The sequence below is a fragment of the Drosophila ananassae genome, chromosome 2L (assembly GCF_017639315.1).
Source record: "Drosophila ananassae strain 14024-0371.13 chromosome 2L, ASM1763931v2, whole genome shotgun sequence".
NCBI lineage: Eukaryota > Metazoa > Arthropoda > Insecta > Diptera > Drosophilidae > Drosophila > Drosophila ananassae.
The window spans coordinates 1,205,596-1,222,820 of record NC_057927.1 but is presented as its reverse complement, the minus strand read 5'-3'; positions in this window follow the sequence as shown (position 1 = coordinate 1,222,820).

The following is a 17,225-nucleotide window of genomic DNA, read 5'->3' as shown; positions in this document are numbered from 1 at the left end:
GAGACTAGTTTGCGTAGAAACGGACAGACGGACAGACGGGCAGACGGACATGCTCATATCGACTCAGGAGGTGATCCTGATCAAGAATATATATACTTTATAGGGTCGGAGATGTCTCCTTCACTGCGTTGCACACTTTTGACCAAAATTATAATACCCCCTGCAAGGGTATAATAAGAAAATCACATGTGAAATATCACTCATACGCAGGGTGAAGCATGGTTTCTAAAGTGTGGAAAATTTAGTTGTGGCTTCTGGCGACTTCGGATTGGAATTCCATTTGTGGTCGGGCTCGTAAACCGCTTAGCCATGTTTCTGTGATGCGAGACATATTTTGCAAATACTACGCATACGCCCCGTGGCACCTGCAATCTCAGCTATCCCATCTCAAGCATGACTACCACAAAACTTTGCGTGTAACTTTGCCCTTTTTTGTGGCATCCCCTTCATTCCTCACGGTTGACTAAACAGAAATTTTTAATAAACCATATCGGGCCGAAAAAAGAATAGGCAGGGAGCGGGACGGGACAGGGCTGGGGAGCTGCCATAACGAAATTTGGGCTCACGTCATGGCACTTTCACCGTCCGCCCCCCTCTATAAACTACGCACGTAAGTTACACAAACAAACAGTCACACTCACACCCATAGCCCCACAAATACCGGTATACCCGCTCTCACGCACGGAGACTTCCATTTCCTGGCAGCGGAAGTGGTTGTACGGCTGTGTGACTACGGGCGTGTGTGAGCCACGTTTACATATATCTTCCCTTTGCACATTTTTTCACACGTCCTCGACTCCCACCAGCAGCTGTTTTGAATTTCGTTTTACTGTTTGTTCAACAATATGCGAGTAGAGCACGTTAGGGGCACCGAATGCATATTTCGTACAGGACATGTGTGCCACGGAGCTGAAAGGATTGGCATAAAGAAGAGCGCCTCCAGTCAGCCAGCCAGCTAGCCATCTAGCCGGCTTTTCGCCTTTGTTTGCCTGCTCAGTTGATGTTGGCAAACAACGTGGGAACATGAGATTCTCGGCAATCAAGCAGGACTTTCTACAGGCAGTAGCGCCGAATAATAAGGAAGTGCCAAGTGCGGATATTGATTGTCTTGTTTTCCTCGGCTTAGGGATTATCTTACGGAGATTATTGCAACTTTCTTGCAATAATGAAGGACTCAACTTAGTACATACTGTTTATAACTCCTAACAGTGACATGAAGGGTACGCAATACCGCTTCAGCCGGTTAATATAGGGGTAGCTGGAAAGGGAAATACCCATTATTATTATTATTAGGTCCTATGAGGTACTCTCAAGGCGCAGAATCCTTGAAGTGACAGTTTTCTTAGCAGATAATTTTAATAAAAGTTTAAAGCATGTCATTAAGTACAAAAATATTGTATAAGTTTGTAAATAATATAAACTGACTGCATTGTTGAGAAGAATTACGAACAGGTCCATTTTATTGCAGCAATTTCCCCCTTAAGCCAAAGCCAACATAAGGCGAATATATAAATCCTGCCTGATGCACCGCAGGACTCACACTCACATAAATAAAAGGCGCATACTTGTAAGGGCCAGTACACTGTGTGCGTATTGTTTGGGGTAGACTCTGAAAAGTTTCCAAATAGAAAATCTGTTGGCTGGCTTTGCTTTTTCATTTTGTAAGTTTTATAAGTACACATGCTTACAGTGTGAGTGTGTCCCTTGCAGTCGTAGTCCCCTCCGCATCCTACCAGATGGCGATCCACTATTTCTTCGTGTACTCTAGTCCTGCCATCACACTGCATTCTGTTTGCACAGCCGCCTAGAAACCACTTTCATGAAAGTCCTTTCCCCACTGCACCCCACAAATTTCGTGCCTGCACACGAACAAAATTCAGCATTCTCCTACTTTCCTCTCTAGGACCTGAGTCCCTTGGTTAAATCCTGTTTATAAGCCATAAAAAATATAGGCAACTGACTTTTATAACAATGCGTTGCTATTATTTCTCTGTGTGTATGTTGTCCTGCTACCAGAGCCATGCTGGGAATGTCGTCAAAGGATTTGCGTCACAGCATTCCCAACGCCGACTGCAACAACCTCCAGCACTATCAGGACACTCACTACCGGCAACAGCTGGGGAAAAGCAATTTGTACTTAGTTTTTTCCACACTTCGATCCGGAGGAGTCACATAGACATTCGGTCGACTGCCGAAAAAGGAAATGGTTGTTGGCCTAATTGCGGCCGGCCAATCTAAAATCGTCCTGGCGGCAGAGATGGCTGCAGTGAAGTATCCTGTAAAGTTCCGCTGTCACTTCCACAATCGCATTTGTATTCGATGCGTCGGAAATGATGTCTGCTAGGCCTGCACCTGAGCCACCCGTATTGGAGTGCCCCCCGAAGATTAATGGCGACTGTTCTATGGCACCTACTGCACTGCCAAAAAAAGGTGTCTTCAATCCTTAAATGTTAGTTAATTATTAAAAGGGTTTAAGGTACCCTTCAGGGCAAAACGAATTTCTCAACATACAAACTGTTTTTCTTGGCAAAGTGTTATTTTTTTTAGTGAAACCCTGCATTCCTTTGGGGGGACTCAGGGTCCTGTCGCTGACAATGATCCAGCTTGCAGTCGCTGCGGGTGGCGGGACTACAAGGGTCAGAGTGTTTAGGGCATAGCGGAGTCCTGAAAAATGTGGCCGCTTGTTTGCGGTGGCTAACAGCGACTTCAGGGACTCAGCCGGTTGAACTAGGAATTACAAAAAGGACATTCAACTCGGGGGCTCACCAGCGGGTGGCATTCTTAGCGAGTGCTACAACTTTTATTTAAACTTTGCCGGCCACATAAGAGAAGCAATTGCATTTAAATCTTCTTGTTTGGCTTATAAAAGGGAGTATAGAGCTGGGTCTGTGGCGAAGATGAATTTGAATCACTCTTCAAGTGAGAGAGTCCAATATTTGAATGTAAAGGTCCATAAAATACTTGCTTTGAGGCAGATACTGCGCAAAAATTCAAAAATAATAATGTTCTCCAGGGCAACACAACACAAATGTTGACTTTAAAACGAATTCACAGCCCCCAAAATGCTGCCTTATCATCATTCACGGCCACGCAGAGTCTGGTGCTGTGTGAGAAGTTTAATCAAAATAATAAACTCTGTTTGCTTTCTAATTTTCCATGCAAAAAGTTTCCAAGGACAGCGTCGGCAGGGCCCGTCGTTTTTTTGTGTCTAAGTCTATTATCTCCGACTTTGAAACACCCGTACTCTCACACTCACACACACCCACACAATCCTGGGCAGGATCCAGGATACCTCTGAGGATGTCTAAACAATGTAAGTCGCCTACTGTTACAGTTCATCTGAATGGAACGAATTCATAGGAATTGAAGGCGGTGCGGCATATTAGATTTCCTTGGGCGCGAGTGGGAGTAGGAATGGGCCTTCGGAAAATTTTAAATGCAAATGAACAGCCAGATGGAAATGATTGCGAATATTTATTCATAATAAACAAGATAACAATAACAATAATGGTGTATGATAAGCCCAGTCAAATGTTGTTTCTTTTCAATATTTCTAATTCGAAATGCGATCCATAAATATTTATGAGCGGGCACGATACGCAGGATATGTGGGCAAAAACTTGAATTTTTCCAGGCGCCAGTAAGTCGTTGGCTCATTAAAAGGCATTAAAATGTATTATTTCTGTTTTACGACTCGAATAGCAGACGCTCCAGTCGAACAAATCTGTTTAGCATTTTGTAAGGCTATTAAATACCCATTTCCAGCCAGACTGTTTTATTTCGAAGTCGAACCAAATGAATTGTTGTCGAAAGGATTAGACTCGGGAAGCGTTTTAAATATTTAAGAGGAAGCTCTGGGGGATTTCGGTGGCAGCCCGTTCTATTTGCATTCCTAACGATCTGGTTGGCTTTGCATCGCATAATTAATCCGAAACGGCTTTTCAGCCAAATACAAATTTTGCCGGAAATTGCCTAAAAAGAAAAACAAGTTCCGGATTCATTTATAAGCTGAGCAATTGATTAGCCCGTTGATTAAAGAAGTATTGATTCTGCTAATTACTAGTGTGTGATTATTTATTTATTATCTTGATTGCAGGTAAAAAACAAAATCCTGAAACTTGGGCTGTTGGGTTAATGGAGATATTTTTTTCACTGCTCTCTCCAGAAACAAAAAAGTTACTCATGGAGGAGCTTCGCCTCAAAAAAATCTGCTTACGGTTTCGTAAGAATCCCATGGGAACCCCAGCTCCCCTCAGGTCACGTTTAATGTCCGCCGCATGAGGTCAGCACAAGGCCACGAAACGAGGGCAGAGAAATGCACACACGTTCGAGGAGTTACCTATCCTTTTCAGTGAGAGTCCCATTGACAGAGCTTTAAACTGTTTTAATTAAGCGCATTCTCCGGCACATTGCAGCTCCTTCCGGAGCCCTCCTGCAGATGGCACTGGCATTCATATTTATCATTTACATGCATGCCTGAGTGTCCAGCCCCTCCTGCCCACCCATCCTGGCGACACACTGTGTGAATATTCTTTTAATATTGCACATGCAACACGGGTGATGAAAATAAAGTCACACTGCGGCTGTTTGACAAATTAAAATCAGCCCAATGTTTTCGGTTTTCAATTCTTAAAGTGAAAAAACAGCCGCAGAAGAAAAGAGAAACCCCATTTAAATGACGGTTCACGGGGCGTATACGTCATGTTGGCTGCCAAATAAATCTGCTGCCGCGAAGTGCGGGAGATGGACTTGCGGTTGATTTTATTTCGGTTTTCCGCATTTTTTATTATTCCCTACCGTTTGGCAAATTTATGAGCCGCGTATAATGTTGATTTAATATTTATAACAGCAATTGCCATTGCCAGAGTCTGGAACAGACTGAGACCCGTCAAGTTTTTAATGCGTCTTGTTTCAAATTTATACACATATTTGGCGAATTAAGTTTACTTATTTAGTGAATTTCTTCATCTCCCCACATCTCAGTTTTATGAGGTATTTGTGTGGATTTACTTGGCCCGAAACTGAAATTTTTATTTCCGGCTTACGCGCGTTTATGGCCCTTGTCGGAGCATAAAGTTGCCAAAATAATTGAAATGACATGGCTTAAGTGAGTGCGGAAGTTCCATTTGTCCGTTTGTTATTTTTCTGTCGCTCTGTTGTGGTCCGGCGTTGTTTATGATATCGGCTAATAGCCACCACAATGCGATGCGGCCAACTTGGGGACAGTGGAAAACTTTCTTTCAGAAAACTTTCTAAATTGAGCGAGCACATATACCGTTTACGTGCAAGTTGCGGCAACTGAGTGTGGTGGAAACTTTCCCTACTTTCACTACGCCTTTTAAACACTCGAAGAGTGGAAAATTATCCCTTTTCCCTGCATTTAACACAATTCTAAAAATTTGTTTAGCACTATTTTTGTGGCTGAGAATTTAAATCAACGTATGCTACTTCTCGCCACAACCGAAATCTAAGTCCAGAATTATCATATTCATCGAATGTGATTTTTCCCATCGAATCCCATCTTGCTCCAAACAATTTTATCGAGTTTTGCTGACTCTGGCAGACAGACTGACTGCCTGTCACTTCGTCTGTCTATCGCTACAAACAGAAAAACTCTACAAAACGTGAAAAATAATTTCAACAAAATCGAAATCCGAAATGCAATATTCAGCATTCCTGTGAGCATATTCGAGTGTTCGGGTCTGGTCTGGTTTGGATTGTTGGGCGATTGATGGATGATATGTGGCGTGCAACTCTGCATATTTAAGCTATGAATGCGGCGGACTGGGTTTTCGCGGGCACATATCTGAAAATCCAACTTAAATCACCACATAGAGAAATTGTCCTCGCCAGAAGAACATGCTGTTTTACATTTTATTTGAATAACCAGCCACAGGGGCAACAAATTTTCACTTGGGACTCGGTCCCCCCTTCCCGACATGTTTTACAGCGTTTTCCGGCAGCGAGTTTCGCAACTTTTGCGTAACTTTACCGTTAATGCTTTGCCCCCATTTAAGTGGCTAAGGGGCGTGGCACAGGGAGAGATGGTGGCAAGGAGGTTATATTTATGTTGGCACCGTGTAAACTTGGTGTCTTTCCCATTAACGATGCTCTTTCCAGCCCCCATCGAGACGGCCATCTCCACCTGCGTCATCAACAACTTTGGCCTAAGCCATTTTGGCCAAAAAGGCAATTAGGTGAGACCTCAATGGGAGTGAGTGTGTGCCGCAGAAGCGGGCAGGATTACGAATATTCTAACCAGATGTGTCCTGGCCCGGGATTCGCTTTCATGTGTATGCAAATTTACGCTGCAAACGTGACAAACCAAAAACAAACTAAAACCTGGCCAACAGAATAATTGACAAAGCACCTGAGATTGCCTCACGTGCAGCTGGATGTGATTCTTAAATTTAATAGACAGGGCTTTCCGCACACAAGCAGGACATCCATGTTCCTCAAGGTTACGGACAATTGCCCTTCAGTACGGCTTTTCCCAATCAATTTTTCCTTTTCGGGGAGAAAAAGTGTTGCCTGATTTTAATAAACGTTCGTAACTTTGCCAACTTTTGAGACTGGATATTTTTTTCAGCCAACCATGCTGTGACCTCAACAAAGCAAACCTCAACGGGACCCACAATGTGTCCTGCCGGCAGGAGCAGCAGCCTTGAAAGCTCTAAAAGTATGAAAAGGAAACCATTGAGTCGTGAATCCCAAACCAGCTCTTTTACATTTTGCACTAGAAAAAAATGTAGGGCCATTATCAAAATTATATTTTAGCATCCCATTTGATATGTTAGCAATATAACGGAAGTACTCATGACTCAACTTAAATTTTTTCATGCAGGCAGAGACATTTTTTGTTTTATTATTCCCAGTTTAGAGCAGTGCAATAGTCCCTTAAAAAAATTCCATCCAATCCTTCCCACCCAGACGATACACCGTCAAATCGTCGGCAAAGTCGACATAATTCAATTTGTTCAGCCTTCCAAAAGCCTGATGATATTTTACGAGGCTCTTTGGAGGAGTGAGGAGGTTTCTGGAGCACCACGGGCATAAATTAAGCGTTTTAAATGCTTTCCCTGCGACACAAAAACAAGGCAGCTCCAAAGCCTAACCAGGGAAAGGAGTTGAAGTGTCGGCCAGGCCTGGTCCTCGTTTTGTTCGACACGCAATTTGCGTTTTTGTGTGATTGAAATGTGAAATGCTTTGTGCCGGGACTGAGTCGTAAACTTAATTTGACAAATTGCGAGCTTAGCAGGCCACCGACTCCGAGCAGGCACACCCCACTGGCATTCATATGAGAAGCCCTGTTTTTATTATTTTTTTTCCGGCAGCCTCTTTTTGCAACATAAGCGGCTTAATTGCGCGCCTTTTGATGGGATCATAAAAGGGCAAACGATCCGGATCCGAATGGGAATCGGAGATGTGTCGGCCTTGCCATCAAACATCTAGATGTGGGCGCAGTTTTCAGCCTGTTTTCCACTCAGTTTTTCCCGAAGTTTTGCCAGCTCCCGGAAATTCATAAAAGGCATTAATTAAATGAAATAATTCCCCCACATGACATGCGGAATTGCAAACCCGGCACTTTATATGAATTGCGGCAGAGCGGCACTTGAAAGTAAGATGGCCAATAAAGACGTCCCAGGAAGCTCTGGGTGGAAGGAGGGCCAAATCCTTTAAAATTTCTCCTGGGCGACAGGCGATAAAAATTTGTCACGTCCCTTGAATGTTTCCCCTGGGTGCTTACCCGAAATTGATTATGACTAAAATGCAAATTCTCGCAGTCCTTCTTCTCCAAGATAGTGAGCTCCTAAGGACTCCGCCGTGAATAATTAGAGCTCCTCTGCTCTTGTGCATTTTTCACTTTCTTTCCCATTTAGCTGAAGGGGAATGCGGCTTAAAGCGAATGCCACCCTCACCCACCCATCTCATTGAGGTAAAAATAGTTGAAAAAGAGAAGCGTGAAAGTATTAAATAGCCTGAAGCTGCTACGACCAAAAGTCGGGTTGTCTTACCTTTGCCTTTGCTTAAAAGCCCTCCACTTGTTGCATTAGGGAGTTGAAGAGGGCAGATACAGGCTTATAGCCACATAGCTGTAAGAACCTGGCTACTAAATATGTATATAAACTGAGGTCAGCTGCCCAGAGTAGCTTAAAATAACAAGAATTTGTTCTAGACTAATTAGAAGAACGGCCAAGAGGTCATTCGAGCACTAGAGGAGGGTCAGGAAATGAAGGTTCTAAAAACTAAAAGGTTACTGTTGTCCAAACAGAAGCTTTTGCAAATTTAATTAGCCAAAAATAGAGGCCAACTGCAGGCCCTGGCAACGACTAAGTACCAAGAGTCGGACAATACCAAAAGTAAAGGGAGTATTTTTAAAATGTAAAGGCTCTTTAAAAATGGTAATTGACCTCTTCTGAGATGCAGCTCGAAGCAGTCACTTTAATTGAATTTACTAAGCAATGCTTATCCGACTGGCTTCTGCTCCATTAGAGTCCGATATACCCTTGTTACGTGCCGACGACCGGCCCATAACACTTCAGATGTAATGGCCAGATCGATGGGCCAAAACGCAGATAAATTGACATGGCCAAATGGACTGGTCAATGTCTATCTGAGTGAGCCCAAATGAGCCCTTTTTCTTTCGCCAGAAAATGTTTCGAAGAAGTGGGCAAGATAAATGACCACTGGAAGAACATCCAAACTTCGCAAAGAGGGGGCGGCTCATGGCAGTTTGGCCAACTTTCATGGGCGAGGGACACAAAAGTTGGTCGAAACCGCATGGCAAAAGTCACAGACCATAAAGCCCCCAAATCGACAGTTAATTAAGGCTTCAGCTTTGTCCCCCAAGAGCACTTCTCACATGGCACAACTTGGCCAGAAAGTTTGCATTTTAATTAGCCGAGCAGTTGACACTGACACTAGGATCGGTCACAGGATACTCCTAGGATATTCCATAATCAGATTGCGGCAAAAACAAAAAGGAAACAGTCGTCCCCAGAACGACTAAAAATACCAAACAAAAGAGATTGCTTCACAGATTCGTTTTGGATTTCACCAGGATATTCTGACAGTTTGTATTTTTGTCCAAAAAAATAACAAGGCTTCACTACCCCACCAGCTGTCTTCTCGCAGACAAAGGCATGGAGTGAAAAAAAAATTACAAATAATATCAGAAATCGTCCAAAAACAAACTGCTATTGACGTCACGCAGTCAACATTTAAATGTAAAATACGAGAACGAAACGAAAACAAGAAGCTCAAAAATAAAATAGGACAGAGTTAGGGATTCTTTTGATTTCTTTGATGTGCGTATTTTGGGAGCTTGTTAATGAAGACTAAATTGTATATATTTGTTTATGAAATTGAGAAGAACAAAGCGGGGAAGGGAAGGGAGCTGGGTGGGAATACGGCTATAAATGTGTCTATTTAGGCTGAAAAAGAACCTGATACGCAGGTTGCGGGATGTGGATAAAAATGGGATATAATTTAAAAGCTCACCTCTTAGCAACTCTTGAAAGTTACAGTTTGATTAAGGTTTAAATAATTTGTATCCATACCTCTTATATTTAAGTTTATTTTTCCCCTTTAGCCCTAGCTGGTTAATTCTATTTTCCTTTTGCATAAAAACCGCATTATTTGAAAGCTGTTGAGCTTAATATTTGCATAAATGGATTCGGAGCATCTGAGAGGATTTGCATAAGTTGAGGAACAATAAAAAAACAACACCCCTGAATTCCAAGGACACCCCTCTCAGCTCTGAAAACAAAGCAAACAGTCTCTAGACTTTTCTTAGGAAACTGCATGTGAAGTTTAATTAAAGGGAAGTCTCAAAATGTTGCAGCGACACTTCCTAATTTAGATTCCATAACAGTTGCCATCATTTGCACAGTTAGTTAAGCAAGGGAGGGAGCGAGATTTTGTATTTGTTAAATGTCCCCATCCCTCGTAACTTGACGATGACGTCCCTCGCCGCAAAATCAGAGTCCCCTAGCCAGACCTCCCAGCCTTCAGTCACGCCTCTCCGGCTGGAGATCACGTCGGAATCGCAAATAGAAAAGAAAATTCCTTGCCCGCTTCTGCGCGATTTTCCCCCACCGCGCTTTTCCAAGCTTGAAAATCGTTGGGATTGGGAAATGTTTGTAATTGTGCAGCGATTCGGCATTTAAACGGTATTTGACTCAAATCAAAACCCGAATCTTGGCCGCAGCAGGTGTCGGCCTGATCCGTGATTCCGGAGGCTAATTGGGGAATCAAAATAAATAAAGTGAATTATGTAAATTGCATAACCTTTAGGACGCTGCGGCATAAAATAATTACTAGCCTTAAAATCCTTGCGGAAGCACTCGTTTTAATTGTACTCGGTTTTCAGTTTGCTTCCTGCTTTTCGGACATCGGTGCGTATACTTCATCTGCAGGCCGTAAATCAAACGCTGGCAGTAAATGATGTATGGGCATATCCTGTGGCAGCGGAAGATGCTTCGTCCTTTTCGGCCCCAGACGGGAGTTCTGTCAGTTATACTTTCGAGCAAACGCCATGGGCGAAGATTAATTGGATAACAAATGAAATACAAAGTAAAATATGAAGGAACTACTTCTACAGAGATACTCGGGCCATATAACTACTATGACGTACATGTATTTCGTAACCCTTAATACCAATATTTATAGATGGAAAGCATGCTTATATAGAGCGTTCTACCACATCTTACTTTACTCCTTCGAGTGGGCAATCAGTGCAAAAGCCTTGCCATTTTTCAGGCTCCGTATCGGGCCTTTCGCAATTCCCACTTGACATTCGGTGGCCGGCACCCACATACTCATATAAATAAATAATGAGACGGGAAACCGCTGCTCAAAAGGCAATTGAGTGGAAAAAAGGTGGCCAGGACCTTTGCCGATGTCCCAAGTCAAGTGTGTGTGCAAATGTTTGGACATCGGTCAGGTGGCCTTCGACTTCGACTTAACTTGGCCGGCACAGTCACCCTGTTTCGGTTTGTTTGTTTCTCCCCGATTTGTGTAATATTTTCATGTCCGCAGCCCGACAGGCTAATCAGCTACACGTGCTCCACGAGAAGAATGACTTGAATTTGTTTAGGTGGCAGTCGAACTTTAAAGCCAATTATGCTTAAATATTTGAATTTAATGTGGGATAAGCCACACTGAGAAAAACTGTCTAATTTGTGGCAACTTGAAGTATTTATCTTGAAAGAAAAACTAATTTAATAATCTCTTGGCGCATAGAAAACTAGTTTCAGAGATTCGTTGGTATTTACAAACCGAATTTCCAAATCCACCACCCCTGGGTGGCAGCTTACTGTTTTAGCCAGGTCAAAAGTGTAAGAAAGAGCAAACACGGGCTGCAGGTAACAGTTTTTCCTGACACGAGAGTTGGCACGTCATCAACACGGACACACATGGATCCTGCATCCTGATGGAGCTGCGTGAGATACTCGGACGAGAAATCCTGCAGATGCAGCATCAAATTTTCGCAATGGCCAAATTTTGCACGTTTTGTGTGCATTTGATTATGCCGTGTTGGGAAACTCTACTTAATTTTTGGGTAAAAACTTTGTAAGGTTGCCTTCCTTTGACCCAAATAACGCAATTTTAACCCTGCAGTTATGTAGAGCTACAAAGCTAACACACCACAGGTATTTAGGACCTGGTGTCACTAGTTTTAGTAATTTAAGGTATCCAATTGGATGACCGATCCCAATCAAAGGCGGTGTTTTCAAGAGTAGTTTTCGGAAGAAAAACAAATTCAAAGTACTACCAACCGGAATACCTTGTTTTCTGACAATGTTTTAGTTTATATGTACTACATTTTTTTGGCCAAGGGCAGACATGCGGCGTGGGCGTGGCAATGCAAGCGGACGTTGCAGCCAAGCGAATAAAATGTTTAACAAGCGCAAAATTCGCGCAAAGTGAAGTGAAGACGACAAAGGCCGAAAGATAAAAACTGAGCGTGATGTTTGCTCCCTCCTTGTTGCGTTTTTTTTTTCACATTGTTCCCTGCCCTTATTTTTATCGCCCTTGGTGATTTATTTTGGGTGGTTCTTTGATACCGTGTGCGTTTTAGAGCAGGTTAGAACCGGCAGGACGAAAGCTGATCCTGGTAGCTTGGGCCTTTTCAATTTTGAGCACGTATTCGAATGCGATGCGATATATGGCGAAAATCTATGCCTGTATCCTTGTGAATTTTCACCCAATCCTTGATTGGAATTCATTAATTACATTAAAACCTTCCATCACTTGCCCTTGAGCGGAATACCTTAGATTTGTAGATCGATTACCTATAAGTCTGCATTAAAGCCCCTGATCAAATTTGTATTTAGATTTGGCGCCTTATACTGGGTAGCAATCGTTTTCATTTGCCACAAGACTTTTCCTTTTTTCTTTTATTTTTGCTGCAGACGGTGGAGAATATTTAATTAAATTTTTGGTCCTAGTTGTTTACAACAGCCGACGTCTCGGTTAATCTTTTGATTAACTCGCAGTCAGACAATGAGAGTTCATGTCCCTGGGCCTGACAACTTGATAATCTTTACATCACAGAGAGAGAGTCGCCGAGAAAACGAAGCCTGGGAAAGTGAAAGCGGAGAGTTGAAAAGCCCTCATCCGGATGCGACATGTGGCAGCATTTGATGAAATATAAAACTTCAAAACGAGTCTGACAGCTGCTGACATTGCTATATCCTCTCTCCATTGTCTCCATAAGAGTTCTGTGAGGGTGTGTGTCCTCTGTGTGTGCTTGTGTGTGTGTCTGTGAGTGCCAGGATTAAGCCAGCGCATCATTAAACAGACGGCTGCACATTGCGTATACGTCACGTGGTCTCACGAAAAAAATTCATGCAAAAAGTCCATTAATACATTCCGTACATGTTTTTAAAGCAGGGTTGTTACGAGATTTGTCATATGTGTCGGGGACTCAACTGTCATCTTATAGGTATTAAAAAAATGGCCTACAATTAATCAGCTTATCCTCCTGGCTGACAGAAATGTGATTGCTCCGCTCACAATTATTTTCATTTCATGCTCCAGCATATCTCATGTGCAGTCAATAAGCCCCGTACCTCTGCCCGTTGCCCTTGACTAAAAATAAAATCGCTTGAGACTTGAGGCATTGTTGAGTCTAAAAAACGAATATTTATATCGCACTTTCTCAGACAGCCGAGCATTGGTGTTTCGTGTTCCAGACGCCGTTTCGAGTAAAATGGTTAAGTAGTTTTTGACAATTGGTTCATGTTGCACACGCCCGACAAGGATATTACCAAAGGTTTTGAAAGTCCTTCGACAACCAGCTTAAATCACAATGTTGCCAAGGCTTCGGATGCACGAAACTTAGCTCAGTAGTCAGTAGGGATACCATATACAAACTTTCAAGCAATTATTGAGAAATCAATCCCCATAAAAGACTCGACTGTCCTCTAGACTGTTACAGCCATAAACGGAGGCAATTACCAACACCGTTAATGGTAGTTAGCGCACCAACTCGTTCCAACAACGCAGTGAAATAAACAAAAATAATATCCTGCCACCCACCGGGGCACGGGTAGTGGCACGTCTAAGCACAATGGACCGCCCGCCGAAGAGTCCCAATATTTGCACACACGGCGGATGGGTTACGTGGGTGGTCATTCCCTTGTGAGAATGTGCAAAAATATGTATATTCTATTGGATGTATGGGCCCCAAAGTTGTGTATTTCTCACTTATTATGTTGCAATGGGGAGAACTGGACGGCGACGGTTAATTGTTACGCATGTGTTTGTAGAGCAAGGAGCAAGCGTGGCTGAAATGGGATCCTGCTATCAGGCGAAGTCCTTCAAATGACTTTGCAGGAGGGTCACATATGACAAACGCTCCGCCTCAGCGATAGTGTTGCAGTAATGCATTTCCCATAAAGACTTATTCCCCAATAAATTTATTGCCAATTTATGTTATTAGTTTATTTATTAAGGAACCTGACTCTTTATTAAAAGCTCTTTAAATTGTGTAAAAATATTGATGAGGTATAGCTGGGTATATCTGATAAACCAGTAAAATATTCGGTATATATGATCTTAATTAAATTTGAAGCGAGAGAACATCAAATATTTAACATTTTATATAAATAATAATTAAATATTTAGCTTGAAAATAATATGATTCTGCTGCTCTGGCAGCTCTAGATTCCACTTGTCTGGTCGTTCATTAAGCTACGCCAAATTGTTGTTTCAAAAGCATAAAAGTAAATATTGCCTTGGCGACTCCTTAAAGGTCAACTCCTTAAAGGCATGTCGGCGTAGGATGAGCAAAAGGGATCAGGGATCTGGCATGTGGATGTGGAATGCTGGGATCGAGTGCTGGGAGCAACCACAAACACAGGCCGCATTTCATCGCCAAACGGCAGGCCACAATCTCCGTCCGTCAGTGCTTAATTAAATCTCCACGGACAAGTTTATTTCACTTCGGTTTTTCCCGGCCCAGCCGGCTGTCAAATTAAGATTTAACGCCCCTTTCCTTCGTGGCCCGAGGCGAGGCAGGCCGGCGGCAGTTGCGCAAGTTACTGCGGCTCTCCATGGCCCAAACTAATTTCTGCTAGATGATGTCAAGTCATTAAGTTATATTTGGTCAGATGGGAGTGGTGGAATCCGAAAGCCCCTCTGAAGTAGTTGTGAGCGGTCAAAACGGGGTCACAGGGGCATCACAGGCACAGCCAGGAAGCCAGTTGGCCGGACTTGTTGCACACTTTTTGGGGGTCCCTTTGCAACTGATAAAACTAAATTGGTCGTAAACGTCGGGGAGTGCGTGGATGTGCATTGAAATTCACAAGGACTCTTGAAAGTAAAGTTTGCTAATTTGACTTCATGGGCGGATTAAATTCACGTTAAATATCATTCTCATTTCGGAGAGGCACAACCAGTTACGTTTAAGTTTCAAATAACAAATAAGTCCCTATTTAAGACTATACGAATCTTGTATATCTCTTGCCTTGTATCCACAATAACAGTAATATTTCTAATATAGGACGTTAGATCCTGAAGGATAATGCCCATATAGTAACGTATTTATAGCCCTGATTACGGTCCACATCCAAGTATATCCTTCTTTATGTTACTAAGCGATATAGTGTTATAGCAATTTTAAGTCCGACACCCTCAACCCAAGAATGAAATGTTTGCCCCTGGCTTCATCCAAGTTTGTTTCTTATCCTGCCACCCACAAAATTCCAACAGAAAACACGGCAAACAAATGAAATGACAAAGGGTAAGGGTGACTTCTAAGCCTCTCGGAGACAGCCGGAGAGTTTTAATTTGTCAAACCCACTTTCGAGGACTGGCGCCGATCCCTGGCAAATCTCACCTGCTACCATGTGGCAATCAGACTGCTGAATCCCTAGCTACAGCTGATTAAGCTCATTTCTCAAAAATCAGGCTTAGTCCTCTCCCTTAAGTCTCTGCTAATTAAAGGACCCAAATTGAAGGCCAAATTCGCCCTGCAGGCACAGTCCCCAACTTTAAGTCAATATTGCTATTGATGTTGGGAATCCAGAATTTGCCATTTTGCGACGGAGTCCTGGGACAAGGACGACAGGCCAAGAAATTTGGTATTTGAAAAGTTTCCGCGCGCCCATCAATTTGCCAAGACAAACATATAATCGTTAAAGTTTTAATTGTGCTGTGCAAATGATGTTTCAGTTACCATCTAAATTTAGATTGAACAAGTTTAGATATATTAACAAAGTTTGCCGCGGGATGGGGAGGCTAAGGAGTCCAGCGATGGAGGCCAGATATCGATTTGCGGAGAAAATTTCGAAATCTAATAAAATTGTCAAACATGTTGGTATGCAATAAAATTCGCATCCTACGAGGTGGGAAATATTGGTTTCCGGAATATAAATATTTTTATTTAAACCTCAGCATAATATTTAAACATAGTTGATTCATAGTAATTGCATATCGCTTTGGGCAGAGGCTATGGGCTGTTAGTCTTTAAAATGATTTGTTTCTTCTACTACACACAAATAGTTTAAAAATGGTTTTTCCTCGTCACTTCAAAGGACATGTGTGCAAAGCGGGAAAGTTTGTTGTGAAATGCAGTCCACGTAAGCCAACTGAACCAGTTTCCCTACAGGCCGCAAAGCCCAGAGGGAAAGTGAATTTCAGCTTTCATCTCGCCTCTGCGCCTGTCTCGAGGAATCCTTGTCTGACATTTGTCAAATAGTTGGCAACTAACTTCAGTTCCCCCTGCCAGTCTGCCAGTCTCCGTACCTTTCCTCTCTGTTCCAGCCAACTCGGAACTATTGACGTCTTTCACTTTTTTATGGCAGCTATCCCCAGGGACACAAGTTGCTCCTGTATCCTGCCCTGTTCTTTTCATATCCTTCGTTTGCCGACTATATTGCAAAGTTGATTTCACGGCATCCTTGCGGTAAGTTCACATCGTTGACAGGCACCAATAGAAGGCAGAACTGAGAGCAGCTCTGAAAACAGAATAGACAGGACGCAGGCTGAGTGATTGAGTCCGGCATTTGTAAAACAAATTGCTGCAGATTTCCCCAAAATCCCTCTCTGCCGTAGAGCGCCCCAGCTTTCCTCAAACAAATGAACAATTTCACGAATTAATTTGATGTCTCGGCTGATTCGCTTCTCGTTATTCAAAGATACATTTGTCTGCCTGTCTGCGTCCTGCCACAAAAACAAGACAAAACTCTGCATAATGGGCCGAGGCAAATGGCCTTGTTCTCGGGACTCCTGTCGGGAGTGGCATTTGCAAAAAAAACTTTACGAAATTCCGCAGATGTCACATGTGCCCAGGACAAACGGCAGAGTCAAAAGGATACGGTGATGCAGGCAATGATTAACATCATTTCATACACAACTTCTTGTCCTGAGGATGGGGCTAACGACTGCCTTCAAGCCGAGTTATCTGCCAGCCAAATTACCAGGGTCAAATAGAACGATCTAACTTGATGACTATGAATAAGCCAGTAACGATGCTGATTTATTCTTATGTGCAGAAATTAAGACAAAATGGTGTCGAGACACTCAAAATAACTTAAGACTTCAAAATATGCTTTATGGTTTTGGCTTTAAAGAATTCGCTCTTCCATATTTCTTTTTTTCTATCGTGCGCTGTCCTTGTGTCCAAAATCCGGATTCCGGCTATCGACTCCATGTCCAGTTGGATGTTTGCATATGGGTATGTAGTCCTTCCAATGTAGATGCTCTTGGCGACAAGC